Below are 10,000 nucleotides of genomic sequence, written 5' to 3'. Positions count from 1 at the left end.
GGCAGTCGGAGAGTTGCCGGTTCAAACCCCACCCTGGGTGTGTCCTTGAAAAAGACACCTAACCCCTAACTGTTCTCGCGAATGAGAGGCATCAATTGTAATGCGCTTTGGATAAAAGCGCTATATAAATGCAGTCCATTTACGGGTGCTGTATTTTTTCCATTCCCTTAAACTGGACTCAGGGCTTTTTCAGAACCGGTCTGTGGTGCTGTAATCTGATCTGAAATGTGTCTGTCAGGATTACAGACAGGAGAAAATGGGCCAGGCACATAAACAGAGTGTGGGCACAAAAATGACCTTTGACCTCACATCTCTTCCCCCACGGGACAATCAAACAATGTCTTTTTTTTATCCATGAAGTAATTTTGCCTGTCTCTCACAGAGCAGCGAATAACCCCCGCCCCACCCCCCCGCCCCCACCGCCATCTCCCCGCCCCCCCACCAGCAGGACGGTGATATCTTCTGTGCTTTAAATTATGCCAGGCCAGGCCTCACACCCACGTTTAACCCTTAGATGGGTGAGGTGGGGGCCTGGTGCTGGAATACACTCCTGTCCTCAGACAGAGAGGGAAAACTGGCTGATGCTCAATGTGAGAAGAAAAGGGAAGTGATGCGTTTTTCTGTGGCAGGAAGCAGGAAGTGTTTAATCTGTGAATGCTCCCGGCCAGCCTGTGGGGTTTATAATGAGCCTGATTATAAATATGGCAGGTCTGCTCTGCATTGAATAAGTCTAGGTTTTTTTATCATGTGGAGAACATCAGTGCAACCATGCTTCGCAATTTGCGCACACATCGTCCCACACACCCATCCACACACGCACTCACACACCAGAAGTACGAATATTATTTATGTTCCTTCTCTTCTTAATCTTTGCTGGGTAGAGCAGATTGTTCATGGCACACCAAACTCGCTCCAGACTTTCAGCTGATCTGAAAGCCTACTTTACCTCCGTTATACTTTATACTCCTTTATTCTGTCTTTCAATCCACCCTCCGTCTTTCCTCTCTCTCCTCCCCCTCTCTCTCGCTCTGTCTCTTCGTCTTTTGGAATACTTTCCTTCTGTAAAATTTGGAATCCCTTCATCGAAAACACTGACTATTTTTTAAATGACGCATTTTACAAAACATATAATCCTATGAAAGTTTACTTTTGTGTGAAATATACTTGAGTAATCTTTTTCTCAATCATAACGGACTTGTTAATAAGGGGGTGAATGCTGCCTGGTGATCCATCTGCTCTTACAGAGTACACACGGTCCCTATTGGCCTCAGGTATACTCTGTTAGAGTTGAAGTAACACCGGACATTTTACTGTGTGAGGAGGAAGAACAGGGAATAGCGTGTGAAGTGATCTGCAGGAAGTTTACTTCTAGACGTTACTTGTTAGACGGGTTACACGGGTCTGCTTATTGCAGGGGTTCCCAAACATTTCCAAACCCACCAATGAGAAAGTCTTCGCCCTTCCCCCACCATCCAAACCCCAAATCGCACCCTCCCCCTCCTCCTCCAAGCCACACCCCTTAAGCTCCTAACATGTTTAAATGTGTAATTCACACACACAGCTCATGCTTGTTACTATTACAGGCCATGTACCAGTGCTTAATCTGGTTGGTGTGAATGTGAGTGTGAAAGCGTGTTATATACAGAGTAAATAGTTATTATTTGAATAGTTTTGGGACGCCCAGCCCCCCCCCCTGCAGACACCACGGGGGGGGGGGGGGGGCGGTTCCTCCAGAGACCCCTGCCCCACATGTAGACTGTGTCATTATGCTCTCATGCATCTCCTCCTGCAGCCTGACATGGCATTATTTTAATGTCAGAAATGATTTCAAACATTTCACAATGTTTTTTTTTGTGGTGTGGTTTGGTTAGACCCAATCACATCAGTGTGAAAAAGCAGTGGGTGTGGTTTGGTTAGACCCAATCACATCGGTGTGAAAAAGCAGTTGGTGTGTTTTGGTTAGACCCAATCACATTGGTGTGAAAAAGCAGTGGGTGTGGTTAGACCCAATCACATCGGTGTGAAAAAACAGTGGGTGTGGTTTGGTTAGACCCAATCACATCAGTGTGAAAAAGCAGTGGGTGTGGTTTGGTTAGACCCAATCACATTGGTGTGAAAAAGCTGTGGGTGTGGTTTGGGTTGACCCAATCACATCGGTGTGAAAAAGCTGTGGGTGTGGTTTGGGTTGACCCAATCACATCGGTGTGAAAAAGAAGTGGGTGTGGTTTGGTTTGACCCAATCACATCAGTGTGGGCGTGGTCAGAGAGCGGCCCGGAGGTCCAGATTGACCTCTCTCCTCCCCTGTCCTGCAGGTGCCTGAGTGACAGCATAGCCCCTGACCGTACAGAGATGGAGACGGTTATTCCCTGGCTGAGGCAGTAAGTACTGACCTGTTATAAACCCTTATAAGCCTGTTATAAACTGTTGTCCAGCTGTTTGATCCTCTCCTCCATACGTACCATGCAAAACCTGGCATACCAGTGTAGAAATAATCAAATATACCTGTAAACATAGAATCCTCCATAATGCTAGGTAAAGCTATTGCATATTACTATGCATACCTACAGTATATAAGACTTGCGCATATTCTAATTATCCATTCTTAGAACATTCCCAAAATGTTGTGAGACTTCCCAGAATCTGTATTTGTTTCCTGTCCCTAAAATGTCATCTTTGAGTCACAAATAGCATTGCAGGAAGAGCTTTTGGTCATTATTCTTTTTTTTTATTTGAGTCAGTAGACAATTTGAATCATCAATGCTTATTCATGTCATTGTTAACAGGAACATGAACATTAATTTTGTCATTCCTATGTTTCCATTCAACGTATTCTTGTTTAAATGCATGTTAAGCAGATCCTCCATGATGGTTTTTCATGCCTAGATGAAAACTACAGTTGTATGGGACATGGAAACAGCACAGACCCTTCTGTGACTTTAACAGAATTTCTTTGGAACAATAAGAAGTTCTAAGACTTTTGTTTGAGGAACGTTCTCGTCAGATGTTTTTCAAGCAAACCAAATGGGAATGTGACCAAATCTTCTTCTGCTGCAGTCTGGAAATGCTTTATGTTTCCTGGCAGTCCACATACCTGTTTAAATGAACCAATCACATCGCGGCTCAGGCATTCTCTGTCCCTCTGAAGGTCCTTTTTTATCTTTTTATTCGATCTGAGCCGAGACAGCAGAAGATCTGATGTTTCGTAAGAAAAAAACGGTTTCATAAGAGCCTGACCTTTTATCTCCTTCCTGTCGCCTCCTGACAGGACAAGGCCTGGTGCCTCAGTTTGGGTGTGCATCCGCACATCTGCGTACAGTAACATGGCTCCCTGTGTTTAAATGCCCTTGGAATTGTGGGATTTATGATGCAATCGGCTTACGAAAGGTGGATTGCTTTCTTTTTTTTTCAAAATGGGACCACCAGCTTTTATGCAGTAAAATGTATTGCCACATATTGAAGAATATACTGCAATATATTGAATAGTACATTTGAATGCATAATGGCACTTAAAATAACAGTTTCTTATTTCACACAAAAGTTTGAATTATGGCTTTATATTGCTAGTATGTGTATCTAAATACTGAAGATATCATCAGTGCAGCCTTAAATTGTAAGTAATTACCAAATTAAAAATGGTGACTCAAGAATGGAAATATATTGGATTAGCATATTTGGAAATTATAAATGTGTTGCATGAGAGAATACTCCACTGCCCCCACCCCCCCTCCCCCCTTGGGACTTGCAGATTAGTTGAACAGAGGCTAAGGGTGCGCCATCTTGTCTCCGTGCATATGTCACAGAGCCTCCTCACTGGAGGAACATGGATGACTGCGCTTCCTGAGCCCAACGCGCTTCCTATGTTCAACGCGCTTCCTGTCGGGTTTGTCTGCAGACCTGCGGGAGAGGAACAGGATCTCACACCCCAAACGCCCCCTCCTGGCTGGCATCGCACCCGCCTCTGGGATTCTCTGAGCGCCAGCGTGCCCGTGCTCCCACGCGGGCACTGTGTGCCAAACCCTCAGACGCAGACGCGCTGCCACAGCACACCCCCGCCCCAGTGCTGCATTATGGGTAGCCCGTGAGGGCTGGGGTGTTTGCCCCACTGTGAGTGCGGTACGGCCGTTTGTCTGCTGTCAATCAATAATGCAGCAGCCCGTAGCAACAGCGTCAGCAGTGCCCTGGTTGCTGTGGGAGGTCATCGATGAGGTCACCGTGGTGATTGATGGCGGGTGTAGCGTAGTGTGTGTGTGTGTGTGTGTGTGTGTGTGTGTGGGTGTGTTTCCATGCGTGATGTCCAGGCACTGACAACATGGGCTTGTTTACCCAGAGCCAACACCAGGGTCCTCCAAACGAACCAGGCTCCTGTTTGGTATTACACACAGTAACACTGCACATGAGGAACTGAGAGGAACTCAGTACTGCAGGAGGAGAGGGACACATTCACACACACACACACACATACAGTCCTACGCATGTGCACACACACACACACACACTCTCCTACGCATGTGCACACACACACACACACACATACACACACACACATACAGTCCTACGCATGTGCACACACACACACACTCTCCCACGCATGTGCCCACACACACACACACACATACACACACACACATACAGTCCTACGCATGTGCACACACACACACACACACACACACTCTCCCACGCATGTGCCCACACACACACACACACACACACACACATACAGTCCTACGCATGTGCACACACACACACACACACACTCTCCCACGCATGTGCCCACACACACACACACACACACACACACACACTCTCCCACGCATGTGCCCACACACACACACACATACAGTCCTACGCATGTGCACACACACACATACATATACACACACAGACACACACACACGCATACACACATACTCATACACACACACACACACACTCTCCCACGCACATGCACACACACACACACATTCATACACACACTCCCACGCATGTGCACACACACACACACACACACAGTCCCACACATGTGCACACACACACACACTCACACACAGTCCCACGCATGTGCACACACACACACAGGTAATTTCTCTTCTGCTGCTTCTAGCTGACAGGTTTATTGCAGGGACCCTGAGAATGTCCATCTGCTGTCCGGTCCTGATGCTGTCGTTCTGCTGTTTCCAGGACAACAGCTGGGTAGTGGGGTGTGATGGGGTAACTGTGGTGAGCCCGTGTGCTGCTTGGGGGCTCTCAGTGAGCTCTGGGCCCAGATGTTGGTCTCATCCCCAGTGGCAGAGTGTGATTGGCCCTCGGCTGGTAGCAGTAGGGCAGCACAGACGCGGCATGCTAGTTACAGCTCTACTGAAGGACACTAAATATAGAAGCAAAGGTACTGCATGTGTATTTTAGCAATATAGACTGCCCAGTGACTCATGGATAATCATGATGATGAAGATGATGAGGATGATGCTCTCTGGTACAAAGAGACAGAGTACACACACACTCTGTCTGCAGTTACTGAAAACCGGAAGTCGCTGTTTGCCATGCACCAGTGGAGACAAGCTCTTTGAAATCTGTGCCTGGGATTTGTGGGCAGTGATTTCTTTGATTTGACTTTGCATGTTTGGCCTTATTTTGTTCGATTCCTACTCTTGCCTCAGCCCTGGGCATTTACCTGAGACAGGTGAGAGTGACAGCTGAAGCAGAAAGGTCCGTTACCCTCAAACAGACATGACTACATCTACCCAGAGGCCATAGAAGCAGAGACAGGTACGGCCCATTAGCAACGGCGACAGCAGGGTGCACGCGAGGGCTCATGGTCTGGATTCTCCTCCGTGGAGGAAGTTGCCCCAGGATGGTGTAGGTGATGGGATATGTAGTTGCCCCAGGATGGTGTAGGTGATGGGATATGTAGTTGCCCCAGGATGGTGGAGATGGTGGGATATGTAGTAGCCCCAACATGGTGGAAATAGTGGGATATGTAGTTTCTCCAGCATGGTGGTATATGTAGTTCTCCCAGCAAGGTGGATACGGTGGGATATGTAGTTCCCCCAGCATGGTGGAGATGGTTGGATATGTAGTTGCTCCAGCATGGTGGGATATGCAGTTCCCCCAGCATGGTGGAGATGGTGGGATATGTAGTTCCCCCAGCAAGGTGGATACGGTTGGGATATGTAGTAGCCCCAGCATGGTGGAGATGGTTGGATATGTAGTTGCTCCAGCATGCTGGGATATGCAGTTCCCCCAGCATGGTGGAGATGGTGGGATATGTAGTTCCCCCAGCAAGGTGGATATGGTGGGATATGTAGTTCCCCCAGCATGGTGGAGATGGTTGGATATGTAGTTGCTCCAGCATGGTGGGATATGTAGTTCCCCCAGCAGGATGGAGATGGTGGTAAATGTAGTTCCCCCAGCATCGTGGAATATGTAGTTCCCCCAGCATGGTGGAGATGGTGGGATATGTATTTCCCCCAGCATAGTGGGATATGTAGTTCCCTCAGCATGGTGGGATATGTATTTCCCCCAGCATAGTGGGATATGTAGCTCCCTCAGCATGGTGGGATATATATTTCCCCCAGCACAGTGGGATATGTAGTTCCCTCAGCATGGTGGGATATGTATTTCCCCCAGGATAGTGGGATATGTAGTTCCCTCAGCATGGTGGGATATGTATTTCCCCCAACATAGTGGGATATGTAGTTCCCTCAGCATGGTGGGATATGTAGTTCTCCCAGTGTGGTGGACACAGTGGGATTGCACTGTTTTCCCAGTGGCCTCAGTGCTGAATCCTCATCAGAGCTGCACACAGCACATTGAGTCAGTATGGAAGCAGGGCTGCGTCTTTGTGCTGTTGTGTGAGGTTAACACGGATCTCGTATTGGTCTCACTGTTGTCAATGCAACACCTTGACAAAACAGAAATGATCGTTTTGCTGTTACTGTTGCCATGGTATTCTGAATGCCTTTACACCACCACTGCAGATATTTCCATGTGCTCTTCACACGTACCTGATATTCTCCAACAACCGTCTGTGTATCCATACAACTTTGTGTATCCATAGGGTTGTGTCTGTGTATCTATAGGTGATGTGTCTGTGTATCCATACAACTCTGTCTGTGTATCCGTAGGTGTATCCGTAGGTGTATCCGTGGGGCTGTATCTGTGTATCCATATGACTCTGTCTGTGTATCCATAGGGCTGTGTCTGTGTATTCAATGTGAGGAAAAACAAAAGAGCAACTTTTCCTCAATAATCGTTTCACGAAGTGATTCAGTACAGTTCGTTCACCCAAAAGATTCGTTCTTTTGAACGAATCGTTCGCGAACGACACAACACTAGAGCACACAGTCACTCTATCAGCCTCCCCAGAACAGAGGGGATAAGCTGCAGCTTTTAGCATGTTAATATCAGCAAACGTGAATACTAAAGCTAATCCCTGCACCTCCCTAAAAACAAGGCTTTTAAGGAAGGCTAGCTCGTCCCGTTCCTTCTTCTTCCTTTAAATCACCTCAGATGAGAAAAAAATGTTAACACCATTTAATAAAAAGAAAAAAAAAAAACAGAAAGAAAAACAACATGACATAAAATTTCATTCTGCGTTATTCTATCCGAGGGAAAACTGTGAGGAGTTGTATTGATATTTATGAGATGTATTTAAGACGCCTCAGTACATCACACATCTGGGTGCACAGAAGGAGTGGTCTTCTTTTAGGATTGAGACCATCTGTCTGTATTCAGGCAAACGACACTTAATCCATTACAGCCCGGCAGACAGCGAAAAATAGAAACTCACAGATGATTGTTGTTACGTGTTGCTGACCTGCCAATTAGAAATGACACATCGCTAGGATGGATTGTTTGCCCATTGCGTCCGCTGGGATTGTTCACAAGGCCTGGAAGTGAGGTCAACAGATCACTGTCCTGGATTTTTAAATTTCAGCGTTCATAAAGACGACGGTGCTGTGCAGTCACCTAGCCAAGCAAGTCCACTGCGCTAAAATTACACAGCTAGTTTCTGCACTAAGATGACAGCGCTAGTTTTTGCACTAAGATGACACAGCTAGTTTTTGCACTAAAATTATGCAGCTAGTTTCTGCACTAAGATTACACAGCTAGTTTCTGCACTAAGATTACACAGCTAGTTTCTGCACTAAGATAACACAGCTAGTTTCTATGCTAAGATTACACAGCTAGTTTCTGCATTATTTCAGCTCATTGAGATTGACGTCTCTCTTGGCAGTAGGACCCGGGGCCTACATGTCTCTGGACTACGGTCAGCTCTTGGTTCTGTGATTTAATTATGCAGTGAGATTTTGGACCATGTTGACCATGTTGTGTGTTTAGATTATGACAGGGGTGAACAAATATAGTCCTGGAGGGCCAGTGCTGGTTTTCTTCAAACCAAGTATCTGTGCTCATTTTAGTAAAACCAAAGCGCCAGTTCACTCCTGTCTCAGAGCGCAGTCTGCAGCTGCAGCTCACTGATCTAGTGCTGAAATAGCTGGGAGCAGAAGCTGGGGGCATGAGCTGGGGAAGAAGCTGGGGGCACAAGCTGGGGGTAGAAGCTGGGGGCAGATGCTGGGGGCATGAGCTGGGGCAGAATCTGGGGGTAGATGCTGGGGGCATGAGCTGGGAGCAGAAGCTGGGGGCACAAGCTGGGGGCATGAGCTGGGGCAGAAGCTGGGGGCACAAGCTGGGGGCATGAGCTGGGGCAGAAGCTGGGGGTAGATGCTGGGGGTAGATGCTGGGGGCATGAGCTGGGGCAGAAGCTGGGGGTAGATGCTGGGGGCATGAGCTGGGAGCAGAAGCTGGGGGCACAAGCTGGGGGCATGAGCTGGGGCAGAAGCTGGGGCACGAGCTGGGGGCAGAAGCTGGGAGCATGAGCTGGGAGCAGAAGCTGGGAGCAGAAGCTGGGGGCAGAAGCTGGGGGCACGAGCTCGGGGCACGAGCTGGGGGCAAAAGCTGGGAGCAGAAGCTGGGGGCACGAGCTGGGGGCACGAGCTGGGGCAGAAGCTGGGGGTAGAAGCTGGGGGCACGAGCTGGGGGTAGATTGTGGGGGCAGAAGCTGGGGGCAGAAGCTGGGGGCACGAGCTGGGGGTACGAGCTGGGGGCAGACCCTGAAACGGGTCGGGTCCGGGCGTGCACCCCATAGATTGAGCAGCAGTGGTGAGCCTGGTACCCTGGAAGTTCAGAGTCCCGTGGTTCTGTGGGGGTGTTTCTGATGGCACACACTCGCAGTTCTGTGCGTCTATTTCTGATTCCGCACACTCTCCTATCCCATTGACTGCCTGGGGCCATCCACTCCCAATGTAGGTTAATGGATTTCTAAGTGTTTAAAACCTGCTGTTTTTCAGAGACAGAGAAAGAGATAGTTTTACTCTTTCTTTCCCATACAGCTGGTTCTGCTAAACTGAAATGAGCTGGTTTTGGGCTTGGTGGGTGAGGTCAGGAAAACCTGCATGCGTCGGGGGGGGGCCTGCATGCGTGGGGGGGGGGACCTGCATGCGTGGGGGCGGGGGGACCTGCATGAGTGGGGGGAAGCTGCGCATGTGGACGGAGGGAATTTTCCGTTGCATAGAATGCCAAGCTGCAGTCCTGGCTGCAGTCTTTGACAGGAGAGCAGTAAAACATGAATGTGAGTAAACTGGGCTGTGTAGGTCTGAAGCAGTGCTGTGCTGTAGCAGGGCTGTGCTGTAGGTCTGTAGCAGCGCTGTGCTGTAGGTCTATAGCAGGGCTGTGCATTAGGTCTATAGCAGGGCTTTGCAGTAGGTCTGAAGCAGTGCTGTGCTGTAGCAGGGCTGTGCTGTAGGTCTGTAGCAGCGCTGTGCTGTAGGTCTGCAGCAGGGCTATGCAGTAGGTCTGTAGCAGCGCTGTGCTGTAGGTCTATAGCAGGGCTGTGCAGTAGACAGCTCTGGCTGCTGCTCTGTGCTGTAAATGTAAATGTTGGATGTGTGGGAGAAAGCTGCTGCTCCCATGAGAACACCGACACCTCAAGAGAACATTCAC

At 48.6% G+C, this 10,000-nt stretch overlaps 1 protein-coding gene across 3 annotated transcripts in view; it reads left to right on the top strand.

Annotated features, from left to right (window-relative positions):
* The window catches only part of LOC118236512 (disks large-associated protein 3-like), a 57,641-nt gene that overhangs the window by 17,786 nt on the left and 29,855 nt on the right, over window positions 1–10,000 (top strand). For all 3 annotated transcript variants that reach the window (XM_035435163.1, XM_035435081.1, XM_035435001.1), the window contains exon 2: window positions 2,314–2,379. The gene's annotated coding sequence lies outside the window, so the exon portion shown is untranslated. The remainder of the gene's footprint in view (window positions 1–2,313; window positions 2,380–10,000) is intronic.

Source organism: Anguilla anguilla, chromosome 1 (genome assembly GCF_013347855.1).
Source record: "Anguilla anguilla isolate fAngAng1 chromosome 1, fAngAng1.pri, whole genome shotgun sequence".
NCBI classification, from domain to species: Eukaryota; Metazoa; Chordata; class Actinopteri; order Anguilliformes; family Anguillidae; genus Anguilla; species Anguilla anguilla.
The sequence above is the reverse complement of the archived record's forward strand: the minus strand, read 5'-3'. Positions and strand labels throughout refer to the sequence as shown.